The following is a 24,904-nucleotide window of genomic DNA, read 5'->3' on the forward strand; positions in this document are numbered from 1 at the left end:
ACTTTCAATTAAGTTGCATTTCCTTTAGCGAGTACGAATATCATGATTAGGTACCATCAACCATCCCGCACCAGCAAAGGGACCCAAAATGTGTCACCTTTGCAATGGTCACGTACTCAAGTTACATTGTTTCTAGCACACAATTGCCACGATCTTCTTAGCAAGCCTACATCCGTAACTGTTTCAAACTTTCAACACCACCACCGGAATAAAAGAACGCCGCAATTATGCCCAATCAAACCTATACACAGGCATCCATGAATGACCTTTGTTTCAGCAACCTGACAAAGACGATACTCTAATGAGAACGTGTTAAGCTGTAAAAGCGGCTACATCAAAGGCCACCAGAGCAAATAAAAGATGGCGATCAATACGAAACAATGTGAAAAGATGTGCGCATTGTTTTATATTTAAGTGAAACAACAATAGGTAGCGCTTTCAATGGATAATGCCGCCACAATGAAGGGGATCTACGGGACATTTAGTCCGCAAGTAAAATATGTAGCAGCCTCTATTAACAGTTGTTATATGATATTATATGTACTCCTAGTAATTATGTTTTTTTTGTATCTACTTAATTTACCTTCTCTTTTTCATGCAGAGCAATCAAATAGGTTAATCCTACTGTTGTCAAGATGAAAAATATATGAATCAAGATTGCAAATACGTATTTAATCTAATCAGTTTAGACGTCAAACTTGTCCACGTAATCTATACTTAACTAATTCTAACAATATTTTTATTTCCTTCAGGACGCCGTCGCCTGTCCCCGGTCTCCCCTATACCAGGCGAACATAAGTGGACAATAGCGGACAAGCATCCCCTTGTGAACATAATGTAAATGTGATATACAACATCACATTGTGCCGTCGCGTCGCTCCCGCCGCGACAACCGAGACGGCCTTTGCGAGATGCCGCTCTTGCGCGAATCATCCCGGCCTACTTGCAAGTAATTGCAAGCTCCTCAGATCTGAGCTGCCCTGATACTTTTTAGCTAGACGATGCATGTGGGATGTTGGTATTGATATTGAAAATCCACAATTCAATAATTAGCAAATTCGCGCTTGGCATGACTACTTGCATAAGAATTGCATACTCTTCAGATCTGAGCTGCCCTAGTACTTTTAGCTAGATAGAGGAAGAGGTGAACACTGAGAGGTTGAAAATTTAAAAAAAACCTAAGTATAAGTAGTTTTTATCGTAATGTGGTACATTAAAATTTACATATACAATTATTATATCCTTAAAACCCTTCCTTCATTGGAAGGAGACCCGTGCCCCAGCAGTGGGGACGCGATGATACAATTATACATACTTTATTTACATAAATTTTGACATTGATTTCTTTTCTGAAATCTGAATTCCTATTAACAACTGAATTGAAAATAGAATATTAAAGGACGACACAATATTTAAATATAGAAAATACCTACCTATTTAAAATAAAATACAATAATCATCAAACACAGTACTTCTACTACATGGCTTATAAAAACTATTAAAAGGGCATCGACCAGTGTCAACTACTAAGCAGGTAACGTGTATTGTAAAAAATAATAACAAAGCTGGTAACAAAACAAATGCCGCTCAGTAAAAAGTCCAATGAACCTGCAGTAGTAGGACTATACTATGTAGTATACAATAACCAATATGAGACTGTCATAAAAGATCGCTATAGAGCTGTTAAAGATCCAAGAATAGAAAAGGAGGAGAATTTCCAATGTAAAGTAGGGATTAAAGGAAATGGAGTGACTACAGGGCTCTATCTGAGCAGTTTTAGTTAATTTTTTTGGGAAATCCTTTTTTATTTACACTCTCGAGAAATGAAAAAGATCCAGTGACAAATTACTTCAATTTACTCCTAAAGTATAAAGGCCTAGCTCAGTAACGATGTCTGCAAAAATAAAGTAGGTAGGTACATTTAACACCGCACCATAGTCAACAATATTACCAACTAAAACGTACATTTATATTGTGTTTTAGAATATAATATTATGACAATTAAATTAATAGAAGTATACATAACTGCCAGTTTCTTTAATTATTCTGGAGCAAACCAACATACAGTACCTTTTACCGAATCAGTATGTTAAGTATAGTTTATTATAGTATCGATAGAGTCTATAGTATTGGGTTGTTGATTAGTACAACTATTAAAGTAGAAGTCTCGGGAGAATGCGGTTAATAGCTGACTAAAAGCCAAATTTTATGTGTTAGGGTTCCGTAAGAAAATAAATCTTACAGATCTGGAAGGATAAACAATAATGTGTAGTGAGTGTCCTGCCCTTAATAAAATATATTAGTACTCGGGTACGGTCAGATGAAGAGAAACCTGACCCCCCTCTCATAGTAACAATGCTTCTGAGTGGGGTTATACAGCACATAACCCCTTGGTGCACATACATATAGCATAACTTATATGCTTGCTATATGTATGTGTACCAACTAAGGTATTCGGTAAATAATGGTAGAACAAAGCCGAGGACAAAGTTTCGCTATATAGCATCTGTATAAACTACTAGCTGTTCCCGCGAGCTTCGCTTCTCCTTAAAAAGTTTTCCCGCGGGAATTCCGGGATAAAATTAGCCTATGTTCTTTCTCAGGGTCTAAACCATATGTATACCAAATTTCATTCAAATCCGTTCAGTAATTTTGGCGTGAAAGAGTAACAGACAGACAGACAGACAGACAGACACAGTTACTTTCGCATTTATAATATTAGTTGGAAGTTGGATAGTTCTATGTAATCTATAAATATCCTATTTATACCTATCTTCTCCCAGTCACGCATTCGATTATGATCTCGGTAAAAAAATAACTTGGTAATTTTGTGGATTGGAAATTACGCCATTGCCAAATGCACATGAAAGCGATGTAACTTTGTAATAATGTTCTACCAACTCTTAAAGCTTAAAAGCAACCTACGGAACTAAATAAATACTTTTTTAATCAGTCTTGACCGCGTTTTTATAGTGCACAATCAAAATGGTCGGCAATTGTCCAGCTAATTGTTATTGATGTTTTTTTATTGTTATATTTTAATCGCCGGCTTCAGATAATACAATTTTTGTTTTATATTCGTTATTATCTTCACCTGGTATCAAATATTACGTTATGTTGTATGCAATGTGCCTAATTGACGTAAATTCTGTTGTAATGGTTAGTTAAAATTCCTGGCTTACGCTTTTATTATTTATTTTATTGCTGTTGTTTGATTGGTCAATTAGTTTTGGCATTCTGAAGGAGTTGATTTACATACCGCATTTGTGTAAGCAAAGTTCTTCAAATAACTCTGTTGTACTTACAGGATATTCGAATAGGATATTAAAAGGTCTACACTACTTAGTAGGTATAGTTATAAGATATAGGTAGTAAGGTGAAAGAGAGTAACCCAATGAAGTTGACATTCTGAATAACTTTTGATATACGAATTCGCAAAATCGGACTCCAGTTTGTCGTTGACACGCTAAGAAGAAGAAGAATTCAACGGTGTCACTGTGGAATAGATCCTAATGACCACAAGGTGCTATCGATTAATTAGCAGAGCTCAAATCGCTGTCAGGTTCCGTCTATTCAGATTTCAGAGTCACATTTGTTAGGGTGCGTTCGCACTGTGCGTTTTTCTCCGCGATTCAATGCGACGATACTTCAAAGACACGCGTTGAACAGACAAGTGGCTTACAAGGACTGACCGGGAGCTGGACAAAAAAAAATATTATAGACTTATGTTGATTCTGATGTTGGTGATAATGATTTAATATATGCAATCAACTATGTTCCTGGTGGCAATTTATAGAAATATTTTTTTTTTGTTTCCTGAATGTAATTCCAATTTTTTTAAAGTGTTTTCAATTTGTGTACGTAATTAGTAATGTAGCACAAAACTAGCACACAAACAGCTTTTCCTTCAGTATTGCCTCTTTTTATTGTAGAGTGACTTTATCAGAGGCCAATTCAAACTGATCTTAGATTCGTAGATTGGTTATAGGCAACATAGGTATATATAATTTAATTTAATTTTACTATTTATTATTGTATTTGTATTTGAATGGGTCTTACCTGTCAATAAAGAAGTTTATTATTATTACAATTGCCATAATTCCCGATATCACTGTAACATTTGCTCCTGGCCTATCATCGGCAAGTGGCTGGCTCAGGCGGCGTCAGTTGTCCACTTAATTGGCTTTTACATAGCATTTAGGACAGCGGCGAGCCGGTGGGAATGTTCCTACGTCTGTGTGAATGCAGCTTTAGATCTTAACACTGTACTTAGTACTCGCATATTTTGCATAATAGCTGATGTTTAATATGTGAGAACAAGAATATTTAAATGTAGGTAAAATTAATTTGAACGTTGTATCAATCCTATTTAATCCGTATTAAAGTGTATTTTTTAGCAAACACTTTACTAAACAAAACTGACAGACCCATTGTTTTTACGACAGCAAAAACTCTGACATTAACCCTTTAGTGCACACAACAATTACACAGACCATTAACCCTTTAACTGGCGGGTCTAAAAACCGAGGCACGCGCGGCAAGTTAACCCTTCAAATGTAAAAACGTGGCAAAATAGCGACGCGTGCGCAGCGCTGGTCGCCAAGCGTGAAGTATTAATTACGGGTTAAATTTTCTCGGAGTACATAATTATTTTACTTACAAACAGGACGTACGTAGTTAGGGTTAGTTATACGGTTATTTGTGAAATAAAATAGTAGTGTCAAAAATTCCTAATTTTTTAGTAATTTTTCCGTTTTTAAAAGATTCCGTTACTAGATGTTTATATTAATTAACTAGCATGTCATATCACACTTATAATTTTTCACCATAAAGCTTTATTTTCGTGCAGGTCATACATTTGTTGCTACTAAACTAACCTAACAATATTATTAAACAAAATATTTTTTTATATAAAAATAATAAACCTAGATAAATTAATGTATTTGAAAACATAGAAAAAGTAAACTCTTAACAGTATTACGAGTACATCCAATTCACGTCTCTCTTTTTACTTCGCCGCCTTAAGGGTACTTATTAGTATTTCAATGAATTGAGCTAGAAATTTTCTATGTGTAACATGGATAGCTACATTTTATTTAGGTTTAGGATTATTACAAAAATCTGTCATTTCCCGGTAATAAATATAAGGTTCTAACAGTTCTTAACTGAAAAAAAGGCTTTATACCTACTCATTTAATCATAATACCTAGGTAAAGGTGTACTGCCCCATATACCTAGATAGGTTTCTTTTCATAATTCGTAATTCTATGGTTCCCACCATAAATCTCTTTTCTCATTTACATACGGAACGTATTTTTTACAAACATCCATAAACACTTCCCCTTAACTTCTAAAGGCGAATACACATGCACAACTGAAAAGCTAGCGAATACGCGTAGCTACAGCCATTGTCGGCTCTTCGATGGACGTGTCAATGGAACAGAATAACGAGATAGCTGTGAACTCCTACAAATAGCTGCCGGTGTAGCCTGCCCGGTGTGCGCGCGGCCTAAAGCGGGGTTTTCACGGTGAGATTGACAAGATCGCGGTGAAAAACCCTAGCTCAAACGTAGAGTTTGTCACTGACAAATTATTAAGAAGAAAAATGTCTTCAATATAATAAAAAAAGCAACTCGGTTTTTTTACAAAAAGCTACATACATACACCTGAGAAACTCAACAAAACCTTCAATCAATTATAATAATATGATAAGCGACAATTAACCTCTATTTTGCGATCATTGGTTAATTTTAAAGTTGATTGGTCGTTTAAAAATGGCGGTAAAATATAACGGGTGCTTGATAATAATAGGGTACACATCATCACATCAGTTATCTTGGCATAATGGGATTTCTAATTTGACAACAACACTGAGTAAGAACGGTATTTCTCTTTCCAAGTTTTAGTTACACTCACGAGCAATGAAAACGTTCCACCTGCCATTGCCGATCCATATTATATCACTAGATTTTTTTTATTGCTCGTAAGTTTATTATTTGTAAACATACTTCTTTTATTTGTTATCTTTAGGGATAGGGATAGGGATTTATCATTATGACGGTGGTAATTATGTTTGTAGTTGCAAGTAATGTGGAAACATAGTTAAACAAAACAACAATTTGGACAACAAGGTGAATGGGTATTTTCGTAGTTTAAACGCAGTATAGATTAACTAGCAAAAACATAATAATTTACTTATGTGTACAAACTGATAAATATTACCAAGTATATTAATTAAACTTGTACAGTAAAAAAAACAGTAGGTGGTCTCACGTTTATTTGTTAATGCGTGACACTTGTGACATATATCAGTTTTAATTACAGTTTACACGAGCTGTTTATAATTTGGTGTAATTGTTGTTTTTAGAGGTCCCGTGTGAAAAGATTTAACGGTATTCGATGAGATGGATTTTAATTGCTTATTGCGAGTTATTTTTATTTACGAAATAATATCAATAAAACAAAAAATAAGCCTTTTTAATTATTGTTACCATTGACATGACATTACAAAGTAGACACATATTGAGGTTTTTCACATAGAACCCTCTACCAAATAACTTTTGAAATTCACTTTAATTTTTTAAAGAGATTTATCGTTGGCAAGTGGGCGGGGCGTTTAATTTTATTATTTCGATTCGATTACCGGTGCGTACCCGTTTACTCGTAATCGCTATTCGGAAGAATCGATTCTTTGGGTTCCGCAAATTTCATAACGAAGCCATTTATTTTAATAATAATATGTAAATATATCTAATCTTTATATTATGTGTTGGAACACCCAGGCTTGCTGCTCCAGTTTACTCGGGAGCTAGGCTCGCCAAGCTGAAATTAAGGGGATATGTACATTGTACAAAGGATCCACTCGAGAGAGCCACGTATAGGAGCTTCGCCCCCTCTCAGAATAGAATAGAATAGAATAGACCCTCAGAGTTACCCCCTTCTACCCCTTTGGCTTACTATACGTCTTTTGCAACACCCTGTATAAAATCATTCCTGAAAGAGAAAGTAGTTCCGCTGAGTTTTACTGATGAATTGAACAATGGGTGAATACTGTTTCACTGCATTTTTAACAGACGAAAGGTCACTTTTCTCAAGGTGGAGATTTTTCATTGCTTGCGAGTGTAGGTACTATAGGTAGAACAATGTACAGGACTTGCTATTTGTTATTATGCACAACGTAAAATTCGACTAAATAAACAAACTTGCAGTGACAGTTAGTCATAACATTAAAATCTAGGAACCCAGTCCATCGCTAAACCTCAAACACATCATAAGCCATATTTATAATTCTCACAAGAAGCGGTGTTTACATTTTCTTTCCACACCAGTTCTAAGTAAAAACTTAATAGGATATCTTTAAGTTGATGCAACGGGAAGCGAAGGTTTTTACCGAGGTCCAGTGGTACGCAACCATAATCAACAATACGAGAATGGAGCGACGGCGACGGGAGCCTCCAGGAGTCAACCACCGGAGGTGCCTTCTCAATTCTACATTTATTTATTAAGTGATGATGAAATCCTGATATCCCTCAATAGGAACATAGGGCTCGAAAAAAGGATTTCCACTTCTACCGATTCTACGCGGCAGCATTACTTAAGTAGGTACTATTAAAAAATTAAAACCTTATTTAAAAGGTGTTAAAATCAAAATTTGACAGATTTTTAAGGCGTTGGACAGACATTTGACACCGTTTAGCATGTATGTATGTTTTGATGGTAAAATCCTACGTGTTTTTCCTACTGAGCTAATGTGTGTAAAATTTTGGGACCGTAGATAGACGCTAGAGTTCTTATTCAAATAATAGGTACTACTAATATTGCATCACTAGCTTATTATTATTTGTTGTAATTATTATTTATACCTGCAAGCATGCTTCAAATAATTTCATCATCACTAGAAATTTATAAACGATAATTGGATACAAATATCGTATACCATGCACCCTTTTTCAGACCAAGCATTAATAATTAAAAGCAAAATCAGGAATAAGTCGAGTCGGGACGGCACCTCGGGCAGTCGTCTATTTCCATTTGAAGATCGCCTAGTTTTTCCCCAGTGTTGCGGGCCCAAGTATTGTATTACAAATTGTAATATTCCCCATGTATGGACTTGCAGTTGCCAATGTTGTATGGAGCTGTCCAAGTGTAAATGTAGCTTTATACGAGTTACTTTTGTCTTGTATACTGAGACAACGTCAAAATAATCCTTCAAGGTAGGAGGAAAATTGAACATTTGACTTTTGTGACAAAGTTTCCGGGTTTGAAATTTGAATCCTGATCGAGGAAAAGTATTGTTTGTCATCGGTTATTAGATTTTTCTTTTCAGCCTAGTAGTGGACTGTTACAGGATTTTGGGAGTTTCTGGATGAAATGGAACTCAAAATAAGAAAACGACAGGTAAAATATTAAAGACTACAATATTAAATACTAAATATTTCAGACCATTCACGGTGCATATAAAGGAGCATAAGCAATACAACATTACTTTATAATTATTCGGAATGACACAACGAAATTGCGTGACAAGCCCTCAAAGTTCTTACAACTTCGCATTCAATAACGAGTCGGTTTAGTTTGTTTAAGCGGCTAATCGCCGCAAGACATTCCTCTGCAACATCCTTTCTGACTCAAGTAGTTATTGAGCAACAAAATCTAGTTCTTAGCAGCCACAGCTAGCTTCGACCGACGCCTGCACATCACAGTAGCCTTTCCATAATTACGCACTACAATCGATCTAGTCTTACAGGAAATCATCAACCTGTTCGCCAATACAATATACCTGCGCCTGCGCAAGTGTCATTAGCAGCGCCCGCAGCTCCCGCGCAGCCTCCATTTCCACCATAATTAGTGTTTTTACCTCCCCGACCACTATTGTCCGTTGACCGGCCGCCATTAACCCGACAATTAGAAAAAAAACACGTATTAAACTGATTAGATTCCAATACGTAATTTATTGTCAAGCCATGTAAGCCAGTCACCGGTCTAAGGCACAATGCCCGCTAGAGCGAGAGGCTCGTGTGGTCAGAGCGAGAGGGCGACAGTGGTCCTTGCAAGGTGATTTCAGTTGCGTCTACGCAAGCGTGTGGCCAGGTTGCACGCACACACGCACGTTCTGTACACGCTCGAAATTCAAAAGTTGCAATGTAAGGGATGGCGTGACGTCACGTGGTTTTGACAGTTCCAACTATTGTTTGTGATCGCTGCAGGTTGACAGTTTGTTTTTAAAGACAGCGATGTAAATAAAAAAAGCTCCCGCCTGAGTTTAAACAGGTGTTGCTATTACTTATCAAAACAAACGGATAATTTAATTAAATTGTGATGATTTCTGTAACTTAGTGCAAAAGTGATGGCCTGTGACATGTATAAAATTCTTGAGTGAGTGTTTAGATACGTTTATGAAACAACGTTCCGGTGTTTTTCTTGTGGAAATTTGTTTTCGAATGCTGTTTTACTGAAATGCAGGTGGCATGGTAACTTCTTCATATAAGGTATGTAACTATGTATTCTTATTACATTTTTGGTAACTATTTACAATTGTACTGTTTATTTTATCAACAAATGATACAATAAGTTTAGCTTTTTGTGTGATTTTCGAAAACACAACATTAAGACAATATTTTATCAAGCAACATTTTTAATTAATTACAAACTACAGGTGATTTCCTGTACAAGTATACCTATCTTTTTAAGTGGGTATTTTGTTTATCTAATAATATTTAAAAACAACTGTAAAGCGTGAGAAATTCTAAGGCGCAAGCGCCGCCACGGGCGGTCGCGTAGTTTTAATAAATCTTCTGGCTACGAAGTAAACGCGTGTTATACCTATATTTTATCAATACTTGCTAGTAAATTTATCACTTTTGTCTTTCTTACTGTCTAAACTACTTGTTTTCTTTCATTTGTGTTTGAAAACGAATAATGCATCCATCAGCACAGCCCGTAATATACTCAAGAACAATGAAAAAATTCCACTCACAAAATGCTGACATCAAATGCCTCTCGTTTAATTTAAAAATATTAACGTTTTTAGTTCGTAATATCCTGATGCTCTGTTTAATGTACTTCAGTATTGTAGACGGCGTCGGCGTCGATAAGCTAGCATTTTTCGTTTAGGACTAATTTGTTTCAACGTCACTAGAACTTTTTCATTGCTCGTGAGTGTAGTTCACTGCAGGGCATGAACCTCCTCCAAAACTGCAGGAATTTTCCATAGTTGGTATCTCCAACTCTCCAAATCTCCAACCATACATTAGGTACCAACTGCTACTGAAATTGACAAACTTATCTTTTATAGATAGATCGATTTAGAATATTATTTATTTATACACAATGATAAAAGAAGTTACATAATTGATATACTAACGCATAGGTACAAAAATGGCGAGCTTCTACCATAATGAATGTTTAACACAGTAATGAATTGAGAGTTTAGCAACATAAACAAGAGTAAAATCAACATCAAAATATGTATTTTATAACAAAACTAGTCTTTTGTCACAGCTTTCATTGATGTAAACTCACGCTTGGGTAAGCACAATGTTTATTACAGAACCTAGGTCTCGCTTCAATGCGCCTAGGAGTCTAGTAGACCTAGGAATCTCACGTGTCTTAAGTGAAATAAAGTTAGGCAACCTAACAATAAGAGACAGGGAAATCATGCCGTATTACCTAAGCTTGTAGATGTAAAATAATAGTTCTACCTACATTTTGTTCTACCTAGCTTTGTACTAGTCAATATACCTAAGGTATAATATTTATGATATACCTAGGTATATTATTTAGGTATTCTCAGATATTGAAAATTGCTCGATCGATTTCGATGAGTTTGACATAATAATTGTAATAATACGAGTGATTCAAGAGGAAAATTTGCATTCGTGTCAACGCAGATTTTAGTATGTACTTAGTAAAATAATAAAAAATATTCTAAAATTATCAATTTCAAAACTTTCTTATACAATAATTTCTAAGAAAACTTACATTAAAACATGCTATGTCAGATGCCATATTAACTCAAATACAAAATTTATAAGGTATACATTCGTTACTTTAATAATAAAAGGCTACGCCGAAAATGTAAGTTCGTACGCTCGTTGATGTCTTTTGTATGGCGCATTTGGACGCCGCGCGGATGCGCCGTGGCGCGACGGTCTCCTTATTATATTGTTGTCTTATTAGTTTTAAATGATATTATTTATATTTATTATTATATTCTTGTAGGTATGTATATGTCATGTGCATTTTTATTGTTAGTATGTGAATTTTTCACTAGATTTTGTGTATTGAATTTTAAAATAAATCAATCGAATTGAAAACTCTTACTATACAATTCAATGTGCATGCACATATTATCTTATTTATGGCGATACAATTAGGTTGTATGTACCTACTTATATGGTTAAAAGTAATGGACAAAAATAACCCAGTGTTCACAAAATGTGAGTCAATTTCAGTAATAACACTAATAACGACCTGTTAATTCTTACATTAAACATTACCGGATATGAGAGTTTATGTAAGAAAAGTAATTGTCTTGAGGTTAAAATTAAATTTCAACGGCTTAATAATCGCTGGACTTTGGGGAAATTTTCAAAATTATACAGGGCTGCTATGCCGCAGAATCGACGCGCTTCTCGCTTAATTTTTTAAAAGCTATAATTTTTCTTCTTTCGTGTTTTACGGGTGGCACTGATTTTAAGCTTTCAAGTGCGAGTAGGTACTAAAGGCATTTTTTGCATTATAAATGTCTGAAATAGAGCAGAATTTCATTGCAATATAAGATAGAACTTTTAATTTTAAGATTGTTTTGTATTAGTACGAGCGAAAAGTATAAAAGCGTAATAGTAAAACAAAAAAAACAAAACTAATCCGAAAACCCTTTTCAGAACGCACTTAAGCACCTATCTTCCTCCCAACAGCAAAACAATTAAAACATCACTGGCTGGCATTAAATTATTTACACTGCGATCGAAATTAAAAACAAAGTTTAAAAAAAGAACGCGGCAAAGGAACAAGTGCATTGCGTGCAGCCGCGGTCCGAATTGCACGGAAGGCGTGTCGATCGTCTTTTTGTTTTGTTATTGACGATCGATGCGTCGATAATCGGCCGCGCAAATTGAAACCTCTGACTTCTGTTAGATAGCGCGCGTGGCCTGGTGGTGATTCGCAAAAGCGAATTTTCTTACTCAAAAAATAAAACTTTTTTTGCAATATACACTCACGGGCAATGAAAAAGTTCCACTGACAAACTGCCGACACCAAACGACACCAATGTTTTCAAATATTAGGTATTTAATTTAAAATTTTGACAAAATATTACCGTTTTGCTCTTGTTTGCCGATGCTCTGTTAAATGTACTTCAATGTTGCAGAGTGCGTCATTAAGCTACCTTTTTCAGTTCAGACCAGTATCAGCATATCTTTCAATTATCACGCAAGAATAATTTTCCAAGTACATTTTAATCATAAGTTATACATGTAAGTAAATACATAGAGTAGTGTTTTATCATAATTTTTGCCACCTCATAATGTGTTTTGAGTTTAAAGTTAATTTATAATATCTGTAGTAATAGCAGCAGATGTTAAAAACAATGTAGACTGCAACTACTATAATGCTTAAAGCATGCAACTTTGTAATTTAACATCAACGATTCTTGTTATTACTTTTGAGAGCAAAAATAAGCTTTTGATTATCATAATCTCGATGTTTTTCTTAATGTTTTAAGTTCAGATGTAATAATAGTAATAATCGATCGATATAAAATGAATTAGATTGAAAAAAAATATTTTTTCACCTGTTTTATTCTTTAAAAAAATGAAACGCGCAACTTTTATTATTACGTATTATTTAATATCTTTTAATCTAAGTAAAATTTTTGCAGTGGTAATATACTTCATTAGACAATATTCAAGTATAAGTATGGAAGAGACCTTTGCCAAGCAGAGGGACAAAATGGGTAAAAAAGTATCTATCTAATTATCGTATAGTGTATTAAGAACTAAGTACTGATTACCCTTAAAGAATAGAGATGTACTTATACAAAACAATGCGGGCAAAAAACTGTTTACTCTCTTATTACTTATTAATTTACACTTGTATGTGTTTTGTATTTTGTTTTTGCGGTTGGCACCAACACAGCGGCTTCTTCGCCGTCTTTTGTTTTCGTTTTGTTTTTTAATCGCGTGTGTACTTTTTGTCCGACTGAAATTTTTTGTAATTACATATTTCCTCCCTACCTATAGGTAATATAGGTATATCTTCTTTGTTTCTGATGTAACTAACATCCTGTTTTTAATTAAGGTACTTATAATTATATTTTTGCAAAGGTAACTAACCTAGGAACATAGTTTTTTGTGAACATAAAATTAATAGTTAGATAGAAAGATAATTCGACTTTAACTTTAACTGCATTAAAATACACTTACGGGCAATGAAATAGTTCCACTCACAAATAGACGACAAACAACCCCAATTTATTAATTAATTTAAAATTTAAACAAAATATTACTGTTTTTAGTTAGTAACATCCTGATGCTCTGTTAAATGTACTTCAATGTTGCAGAAGGCGACATTAAGCTAGCCTTTTCTGTTCAAGATAAATTTGGTGCTTTTCTCTGTGGAACCTTTTCATTGCCCGTGAGTGTAGTCAAGTGATTGATGTTATAAACAGATGTCTATGCCAATAATCCCAAAAACTCAACACCGTTTACGCAGAATAATCCTAGACTGCATTGTATAAAGAATATCTTACAATCAAACCATATTCTTAATATTTTACTACAGAATTTCAAGATAAGTAGGTATATATTATTATGATTTAAGTATAATATTTCTGTGCTGTGATTGGCCAAATTCGCATTGAGCAATACTTTAAGTTCATCCTCACTTACTTGTGCACAAAACAAAAACGGAAATAAAAATACCTAAACTCTAAAACAACAAAAAATACTTATAGCAATATAATATTTTATTAAGGGTAGCTTGCACCAAAAAGTTAATCAAAATTTAATCTATGATGACAGTACTTAATGTCAGAGCAAGAGACAAAAAAAAAATTATTCACTTTTTGCCGCAAGCTACAATAAGGTGGTATTGAGTAGCCTGTCAAACGTCTGTCAGTACAAAGAGTATTTAAAATTTGATTTAAATACGATTTAAAATACGTTTAGCGTTTGGTAAAAGTTCAATCAATATGATCTTGGATTAAAGTTTTTTATTGTAAAAAAAACATGTTGTAAATGTTTACTACTTTAAAATTTATCAAAAAACCGCATAGAATTCACCATCGAACAACAGAGGCATCCAATCCAATAACGAGACAATATTAATATCCTATTGACTCCGCTCTATTCACTGGTTAATTAATTCGAGTGACGGGTCTCGGTAAAGTTTGTAATCCGACAAGAATTCGCCACCCCTGTACACCGTGGATTCAGCGACCAGTGTAAGTAGACCTCTCAGAGTTTATGGCTTAGGTTAGGTGATGGTTAATTTAAAACCTTAGTTTTAGCTGTATTTTTACAACATCTGATAGGTACTGTATTTGAAAAAATATGTGTACAATTTCGCCTATGTACCTACTTACTTACCATTTTTATTTTAAGTGCAATAAATTATAGAATAAAATTATAGATTAAACAATAATCGCAGACGTCTCAGGGGACAAACGAGCCGGGGCGTACCTCCGCCAGCGCCTGAGTCTGGCGATCCAGCGGGGCAATGTGGCCAGCGTGTTGGGAACCCTCCCACAGGGACCAGGCTTAGAAGGTCTCTTCTACATATAGTTTTAGTTATGTACATAGGTTTAGTTTGTATAATATATAGGTAGTTTAGTTTGTAATTGTAAATTATATAAATTATGTAAATAAAAATAAATAAAAAAAAGTAATGTTTTTGTAGATAAATAAAGAAATTTAGTGCAATAAATTATTTTATAATAATTATTATTATAATACATGCAGCGCCATGAGTGGGTATCATTGGTTCATAACCTTGAAAATCGTTATCTCACGAGACCTAATTACATATTATAATAATAATTCTAGTACCTAGGTACCTATTTAACCAACAAAATCATAACTTTATTTAGTTCACACACAGTGACACTCAGCCAACAGCTCATAACTCCCTGGCCTCGTATAATACCTTCTAATGCTGCAAGTTATTTCAATTAGAGGAACAGACCCTTCAGGGATTAGCGGAGAATGCGGTGCATGGCGGCAGTGTTGCCAGTTGGTGACCCGGCTTGTAGGGTGTACTGTGGACCGATTGGTCTCTGTGTCACGAATATTGGTGACTTCATGTAGTTTTTTTTGTCGATAGTAATTCGATAGGCGATTTACTAGTTTCTAATGTTAGTCGACAGTATCCAATTCGATAGGTTCCCTGAACTTTGTATGTGTTTTATAAGTTTGTAATGTCATGCAAATTGCTATCGAATTACCTGTCGATCGACAAGAGTCGACAATGTTCGTGATTGGCACACTGTTTTTGGTTGCCCGCACTGAGACACGTAGGTAACCTATGGATTTATTATTTTAAATGCACAGGTTACCGACAGTAAAAAATGCAAATTTATGGATTAGGCAAGATCTGAAGTATTATTAAGCTTCAAAAGTAGTGTGTTAGATTGCAAAAAATACTCCTGAATTTTGTACCCCAATTATGTTCTCCAATGATACTTATACAATACAACGTATTTCATTCAACTTTGTAACAGATAATGTATCAAATAATCCCATTAAGTATTTTACTGTCGATAAACTTAATGTCCACTACCGCTTCGGAAATTTTTCTATACGAGACGATGCACTAGGGGTCACTCTCTTAATCCACAAACAGAAAGAAAAAATATATTTTAAGCGTTACGTGTTCGCTAGAGCGGTGGTAGCTTAGTCGGGTAAGCGCCCGCTTCTCACGCCAGAGATGCGGGTTCGAATCCCGGCGCTGATATGTACCAATGAGTTCTTTTCTGAATTTAAGTACAATGTATACCATCGCTCTTACGGTGAAGGAAAACATCGTGAGGAAACCTGCATATCTAGATTTAGCACATCTAGATATGTGAACCCACCAACCCGCAGTGGACCAGCGTGGTGGGAAAATGGTCCAAGCTTAGGAAGGCAGTTTAGACCTTGGGGATATGCACAAAGGTTCCATTCGAGAGAGCCAGGTGCAGGTACTGTTACCCCCACAGAGAATAGAATAGAATAGCGTTACGTGTTCTTAGTTCTATCTCGTTGAATCAAAAGTGTACCGATTGCATGAAAATTTGTGAGAGTTTTTAGAGAGTGACCCCACTGTAGCTAACTAGTTGCGTTCCTACATTATTCTTCTGAACTAAAATTGTAGTCAGTGTAGGGAAACTCTTATCATGATCAAATATTTTGAGACCATAATACTATTTTTATATCTAACTTTATCATAGTTAGATATTAAAATAGTATTATAAAAATAGTATTATGGTTATAGTTATTTTACATGTTAGGTATTTCAATAACAAAATTGCCATGTTTTGAAACATATATTTACCTACCATGGCCGTAAATCGAACGGATACCTTTGGGAGCCGTTGAAACAATTGTTCCTCCACCGTCTGGTCGGTCACTTATAAAACTATACCTAAGTGTTATCTACGTCACCACCAAAACGATAACGGTTACCGGTTCCGACGCTTCGGTCACATCACTAGTGTCAGAAGGCTCTCACGGTTTATTGATATATTATCGTAATAATCGTTAGGATAGGACATAAAATATACATCTTCAATAGACAACTTTAAGGCTTAATGTCTTGGACCCGTTAAGCCGTGGTAAGTTAACGACACCGTACTAATTACGTTCTAGATAAAACTATTGTGATCATACGCCCGACATTTCTAATAAAGGAATATTGAAAATGGAATGGCTGAAGCTAAGATAAGTTCTCCTTTATATGACAGGCTTTAGATGACTGTAGCATGTACATTGACTTTCGAAATGAAAAATAATTAACTACCTTTGATGCTTTTAGAATGTATAAGCGCAAGTATAGGTTATTTATGAATATGACGAGCATTGAAAACGTTCCAATAAAAAATTTCGTCACCAAATAGATCAAAATATTTACGTTTTCGGTTGGTAATTTTGATGTGCTGTTAAATGTACCTTCTTCAATATTGCAGGCGGCGTCATTAAGCTAGTCTTTTCCGTTTTGGATAAATTTTATGCTATTGTCACTGTAAATTTTTCAATGCTCGTGATTGTAAGAGTACAAATAGAAATAGATATACTTAAGTGTGTACATTTTTTACTGAGAAAACTGCGAGTAGCTACAACCAGTGTATGAGCGGACATTAAAATTAAAACCTGTTCAAAAGTGAAACCCTCTACAATGCGATCGGTCTAGCTAAATACACACACACATGGGAGAAAATTACACACATATACATGTATATAAGCTTTATATAATAGACTTGTGACATGTTTTCTTTTCACTTAACAGTAATGAAAGGAAATGGCGATACTTACGGAATAGTTAAGAAAAAAATTACGATAGCTAGGCACGCTTTTATTTTCATTTCTCGGGAATAAAATGAAAGTTTGTTTTTAAACTTATTCTTAGTTGTTCTTAGGGATTTTCATATATTTCCGTTTTACACACAACAACACCATTCTTAATGTATATTTCTTGGAATATGAGAATGAGTCATCGTGAAGTATTTTAAAGATTAGTCACCACAGCCGAAAACTCTATGTTTTCCTTAAAACACTTAAATAGGTAATTCTATGTATCTAGTTAAAGTAACAGAAAAACATAAAATCTTTTGATCTCCTTACTCCGTTAAAAGTTAATTTTACACCAATTATATCAATATTATACAAATACATTACAATTGTGTACAAAAGTATGACTTAACTAGTTGCCATAAGAGTGCGGATGCGGCCAATCCTTTTCCTCAATCAATCCACTCGCTGGTCACCTGTGAAACATGAAATTTCTAAAAGAGATTTCTCTCAAGAATACCACAATGAGCCATCTCCAGTATCACTTTTAATACGTGTTAGTTGTTATAAAACAACCTTGAGACCAACAGGTGAAGTGGCTTATTCCTCTTTGGTCACAGATCAGTTGTTTCGTAATAAAGAAAAGTTATCATGCAAATTATTTTATCGGAGTTGATAATGCTTCCCGAAAAAAAAAATTCATTATCGATTTAACAATTAATAATAATAATAATAATACAGATAGTCACGTATCTAAAATCTCCATCCATCCCATCTTTACAGACGTATAATTATGTATACCAAATTCAACAGATTTTTATTCTAAACATTCCCAGAGAAAGAAGTAGAAGAGAATTGAAGAAATTTTCACATCAAATGTCTTCTAAAGGTTGTCTGGGTAAGATTGCTTCAAGTCAAGTCCGCCTATTTACTACTACTATTTTATTTATAAGTTGTCTTTTTGTAATATTTTGATCTATGGTGCAAAATTAATAGTATTCTATTCTAGACTAATTTTAGTAAGCGTAACAATTTCATCAATTGTCATCAGATTATGTTCCCTGTTGGGAACGCACCGGTCCGCGGCGGTTTCCCTCGTTACTCGCTCGCACATTAGAAACGATCGAATCGTAATTCTAATAAGCCCATTAGATGAGACTAGTCGACTGCCATCTTCGAATGTTGGTGTGGATATGCCATTTAAATATACACTCACGGGCAATGAAATAGTTCCACTCACAAAATACTCGTACCGACATGAAACATTTGAACAAAATATTATTGTTTTTAGTTGGTAATATCCTGATTCTCTGTTAAATGTACTTCAATGTTGCAGAAGGCTTTATTAAGCTAGCCTTTTCCCTTCATGACGAATTTGGTGCTTTTCTCAGTGGAACCTTTTCAATGCCCGGGAGTGAAAAATAATTAGCTGTAATTGCTAGGTATAATGAAATCATAATTATCAGATTAAAAACTCACGAGCAATGAAAAAGTTACATTGACGTTTATTGAATGGCAGTGGCATAAAAAAGTTGTGGTGACAATTATATTATGGCACCAAATTTCTCCTAAACGGAAAAGACTATTATTGTACTACTGCAATATTGTATGTTTACATATTTAAAATTAAACGATAACATATTTGGGATCAGCATTTTCTAAGTCGAACTTTTACATTGCTCTGGAGTTTATATTTTCAAATCTACTTACCGTGTCCGAAGTTCCTACATGCGGACTCGCCAGGTTTTGCAAGAGATCCATCGTAGACACTCCTCCGTATATGGCTGTGGCGATCTAAAAACTGGACCAACGCAATGCAGGCATTGTGATAGAGTCTCGCAACTCGTGAGGGTTACTCCAGCAAAACAAAAAAATAACTTACAAAATATGCAAGCTGAAGTGGCTGTGGGCTGGTCGTGGTCATATCTGCCGAAGAACCGATACCGATAACCGTTGGGGTAGACGAGTTCTCGAGTGGAGACCACGAACGCAGCGTGGGACGCCCTCCTGCCCGCTGCCGCTGGACTGACGAGTTTAGGCGGGTAGCCGGTAGTGGTTGGATGAGGAAGGCCGAGGACCGAGTGTTGTGGCGCTCCTTTGGAGAGGCCTATGTCCAGCAGTGGATGATTATTGGCTGATGATGATGAACAAACGAAAGCCGTTGTGCAATTGGTACGTTTAATGCAACCAGACAGGGGGGCTCTATATAGTGGTTATCACTACAGTTTTGATTTTCCGAAGCTTCGGAGCGCTGCGCTATTGACGACTCTATGTCGTTGTATTAAGCGTGCCGACAGCGTGACAATTCTTGTTCGTTCGTCATGGTTACTAACTCGTTTCTCATAAGATAAAGTGACCCCCCTGTCAAGCATGCAGGCCCCCTACTACCATTTCTAAAGCTAAAAGTTTGATTCCGATTCAGACGCTAGTCAAAGTAACAATATCTGAGTCTTGTTACTTGAATTAATGAATTTTATTATTATTAATTATTAAGTGACATAGTTTCATGAATTCAAGAGGATTTCAGTAACAGTTGTATGAATTTTGAATGTTTATTAGAAATATCTCTTTTTTTGTTACTATTGATTTGATGGCTACCTCATGAGTAATTGTTGCAAATCCTTATTTTGTGTCGGCACCGTTAAACCTTCGTAGAACATATTACTGAAAATAAAGTATGCCTATAATTTATCAGCCTGTTCCATTTGACCCACACTATCATTAACACCCTGTATAGAGCAACAACCTCCTTTGCTTTCCAACCGCGTAGTAGTTCCAAATACATAAGGTCCGTAGTTTATGCCCGTACACCTGTGAATTTATGCGCATTGTGCATATTCCGTCTTTGCACCCTGTATATATATGCGCAATTGCGCACTAGAATTTTCTTGCTACCTTCACTTCACCTTACAAGGTTTTTCCGATGGAAACTACGGGATGAAAATAACCCCATTAGTCATTACCTAACTATATAAATTTTAAGCATCTCAAAAATTAGTTGTCACAATCAATTAAATACAAAAATCATATCGTAATAACATAACTATATATATGTGAAAACCTTTGACTGGCATGTTTGTTACTATTAATTTAACTATTCCTAGTTCTATAATTCCATGCTGTTGGTTTTCCATGCTTCATTAATAAATAAATAAATAACATGCAAGTTCAGTAAAGATACTACATTGCTTACAGGGCCTCTAGTACGGGTTTTGCAATTTACGTAAACGAAAAAAGTTTTGGCTTTCTTCTGTCACCTACATACAGTATCTGTCAAAAGTTCCATGATAGTTTCAGCTAGAGGCGCCACTTTGTATGCGAGAAAAATGTTTTTTTTAATAGTTTTTGTCAATCTATCAAACCAGTACTAGACGTAGGCTTATGGTAGTTTCCTAAAATGCACTAGGTAACTGTTCTTTATATTAGTGTTAATGATCAATGTCATATTTAATTAAATCAAACAATAAAACATCGTGACTTACGGATGCATAACGTGTTTCTCTGTACTTTATCACAAATGAAACTTATTGTGTGGAATGTATTAGGTATTTGTAATAATGGTCCATTGTTTGATAAATAATAATGGGCATTGAGGAAACTAGGAACATAGTGCAAAGTTGTATAATGTGGAAACGTGTCTAGTAGTTGACATGACATATGTGTTTTATACGGTTTATCCTCGTGTTAATCTTAATAAAGCATCGACTCCGACAAAGCTCAAAGAAACAAGTGCGAACCAAAAAAAAGTTTAAGGCTTAAACTATTGTTTGTAATTTTATTAAGTACAGAACATCGTATGGTTTGACTTAATGGGTTAAGAGTGTAATTAATATGGTAATATATTCCTATTACAGTATTAAGGGTTAAAAACATATAACACAAAATAAAATTACGTACATACCATATGCCCTTATGGTCTGAGTTGAATCTCTACCCGTAAAGGCTCCTTAGAAATTTCCTCATTAACTATAATAATTACAAACTTCTAAATTAGCATAATCGACCAACCTGCCTAGTCTATGTATAGTGGGGGCCTAGAACACTAACACCATTCTTACTTCAATCGTTTTAAAAGCTAATTTCGACTGCAGGTGTCAAATTTACCCTGTCTTGCACTGTACAGTGTATTGTGTCCATTAATTGTGTGGGACACCCTACCGCGAGTGTGAGTGAGTGTCTGTCGGTCTGTCAGTGATGGACGCCGGCATCGAACCCGGGACCGGCGCATTGACGGTCCGTGAGAAGCTCATGAATAATATTTACGCTGTTGGTTGCTACGCTCCGTTATTGTTGAATACTAAAAGCTGTGGCTTATGTTGCGTTTTGTATGTTGATTGTTGAGTTTGTGGGAGTGAAGTTCCGTCACAGGTTATAATGGTTTTCTAGTTATCCTATAATAAATGTATATATTTGTATAATACCTAGGTATACCATCTGGATATTTCACTAATCATATATTAAACATACATAACCGACTATGGAGAAATTGGCACTAAACCTATACGATGGAGGACCCATCACTGCTACTTTTGACAAACGGTGGTCGGAAAAAAGTTTGTAAAAGCTCTTTAACAAAAACAAATATTTTATATAGGTACTCAATACCCATATTACTTTACCAAACTTTGTTGAAATAAGCAGCCAATTAATTTAACAATTAAAAGAATAAGTCGCGTGATCCATCACACGCGATGGTCAGATAGGGACTGCGGCCGTGTCAAAGGCACAGGTTTTTAATTTCATTTACTTTTATTGTAATACTAATATGGATTAAGATGATATTTTTATCTTGTCCAAGTGCATTTTATTCATGAAGTGCATCTGATAGACCTATTGTAATGTTGAAGGTACATAAGTAGGTAGGTATTTCAAAATTAAATAAAAATAGGTTAGGACTCTTTATTATTAGGTTCTCTTTTTTGGTCTCTTAAATAAGTCTTAATTTTTTTTGTATCATTTATCAACCTTGTTAAAACTAAATAATTTAAACATTCTAAACACTTGAACCAGCACAATGAATGCACCAAATAATGCAGTCACCCACTTTACAAGCGACCGAGGCAGCGGGCCACTAATATATCGCGAGATCGCGGTATCACAATAGGTCGCCATATGTTAATAGGTGCATTGGCAAACAACGGCTGCATTAATTAATATCTTATCTATAACAGACTTAAGCCGTTATAACTTGTAGGCATAGGTCTAAAATCCGAGGCAAGGCTGTAATATTTTATAGAGACCAACCGTGGGAAACAATACCGGACAGTGGTGTGGGACTCTTTGGGACTGCTGGCTTGGGCAAATAAATAGTTTTCTTTGTATTTATGTACATATAAAAAATAGGATCAACAGCGATCTAAATAAATAATATGAAAATAAAATCTGAAAAAACTTACCTAAGTAGGTAGATAATGTTAAATTATTTTTATTTTTGGAAGATATTTTTATCTTTAATACTAAACTTATAATAAATTATACACAATCCTAAAAAAATATTTTACTATGTTTGGTTTTAACGGAGTCAATCAATATCAATAGGTTTCACTATAATATACGAGTACATACTTAGTTATTCTTTAAAATAGACAGACATAAATATCGAATGAAAGTCGCACCAACCTGCTTAAGCTACAGCTACGGGCCTAAACCTACAGTACCATTACGTTTCACCCCAATAAAAAATAAAAACGATTGACTATCCGCTCACCTGTCTTCTCTCGTCAATTGCTCTGTCAGCATCATCATCAGCCATCGGCCATTAGGCGGCATACAATAAGTTAAAGATACTCACTGACAGCTGATGTTGTCAAATTCGTACGCGTTGTTATTGTTAATGGATGACTCTATTGTAATGTAACTAAGGTGTTTAAAACGTGCACCGGAGTATAGACTTTGTAGTAAGGCCAGTATTGATAGGCGGAAGTGCAAGGGTTAGGTAAGATTAACTGAAGCTTATGTAAAAAGCTGAAGCTTATGTAAAAATGATGAACAAAGCAGTAAATGTACAACTTTTTTTTACCTCCACATTCGACGCATTCAATGACCGGGTCGCAGTTATGTAAACTATTCGTGTTCGTATCTAGATTATTTAAGGTACTGTGGCCTGCGCCTAAAAGTATACAGGCGGAGTTTTTAAAATAGCGATCCCTGATGATGAAGGGACCAGCTACATCTGTTATAAATCCGGGAACGTGTTGCGTGTGATGTGTGTAGCAGTGGTGTTTATGTGTTTGTGCTTAAGCAGCATGTGAGCTTGAGAACGCTATTTTAAAATCTCCGCCTGTATACTTTTAGGCGCAGGCCACCGTACTTATCCTCCATGTTGCATGGCCAAAGGACACCCTGCGTAAAGTCAATCAAACTTTTTGGAAAAAATATCTTACTGGCCCAATGAGGAGAGCTGAACATTGTGTTCTATGTATCTTTAAAAATATATTTAAAAAAATGGGTACAATAATAATAGGGTACAAAGATATGTTTTATAAACCTACTAGCGAGTCAAACTGAGCAGTCACTTTTCAGTCGCCACTTACAGTGTGGGTGAAACCTATTGTCTATATTTGTCGTATCAGGTATCTGCGTCGGCTGACGGCTCAATGGAACAAGTCAATAATTATTATCAAAATATTATGTTATGTGGGATGTAGGAAGTATCTTTAACAGCGTTAAGTGTTGGATTATCTACCTACTTCAAATAACTGAAGATATGTCGGCAGTTTAAAACCTGAGTAAAGATATTTAAAGCTTAAGGAAGAGTTGCTGCACTATTTTTATTGTTTAATTCACAGTTTAGTTTTTACCAATATAACATATTTTTTAAACACTTATCACGAAGCCTAGATGACGAGTTTTACAATGGTGACACTTTTTTGGGTAACGATAAAATAAAAGCAATATTAAAGACATGTGTACATAGACTTGATGAAATAAAAACACAATTTAGAAAATAAACCATAAAATTTAATACCTCATCGATCTATAACGTAATTATAAATTAGTCTAATTAATTCTACTCTTAACTAGACTAGTTTTTTTACTTACAATAAAGCAACCGTTACTGCTTTCTTTTTTCTTTAGTTGTTTCCGATTTATGTCTTTTTTATGCAAAATGAGAACTTGAGAACCAGTCAACTGTCTTAGACAATAATTTTACACTTTTAAAAGGTTTTAGAGATCCACATATAAAATCAACAAAGCATTTAACTCCTTTTTAACAGGAGCTCCTTTTTAGACAGTGTAGATGTAACACTTTTGAAATTTGTCTTATTAATTTTGGGTAGTCAAAGGTGACTCGCAAGCGACCTGCTTATCGCTGTACATTACAATTGGTAATTCACATGTCAGTACGCGAGCCGTTTTTGAATGAGTATAATGCACTTAGGGTACACATTTACTTCCAGACATGGACAATATGAACATAA

The 24,904-nt window shown here is 35.0% G+C and overlaps 1 protein-coding gene across 1 annotated transcript in view; it reads left to right on the top strand.

Annotated features, from left to right (window-relative positions):
• The first annotated feature begins 9,063 nt into the window (after positions 1 to 9,063).
• LOC105398198 (transcription factor SOX-5) overlaps positions 9,064 to 24,904 on the top strand; it is a 203,626-nt gene continuing 187,785 nt past the window's right edge. Inside the window, exon 1 of the mRNA XM_038120522.2 lies at positions 9,064 to 9,488. The gene's annotated coding sequence lies outside the window, so the exon portion shown is untranslated. The remainder of the gene's footprint in view (positions 9,489 to 24,904) is intronic.

The sequence above is a fragment of the Plutella xylostella genome, chromosome 14 (assembly GCF_932276165.1).
Source record: "Plutella xylostella chromosome 14, ilPluXylo3.1, whole genome shotgun sequence".
Lineage (NCBI taxonomy): Eukaryota > Metazoa > Arthropoda > Insecta > Lepidoptera > Plutellidae > Plutella > Plutella xylostella.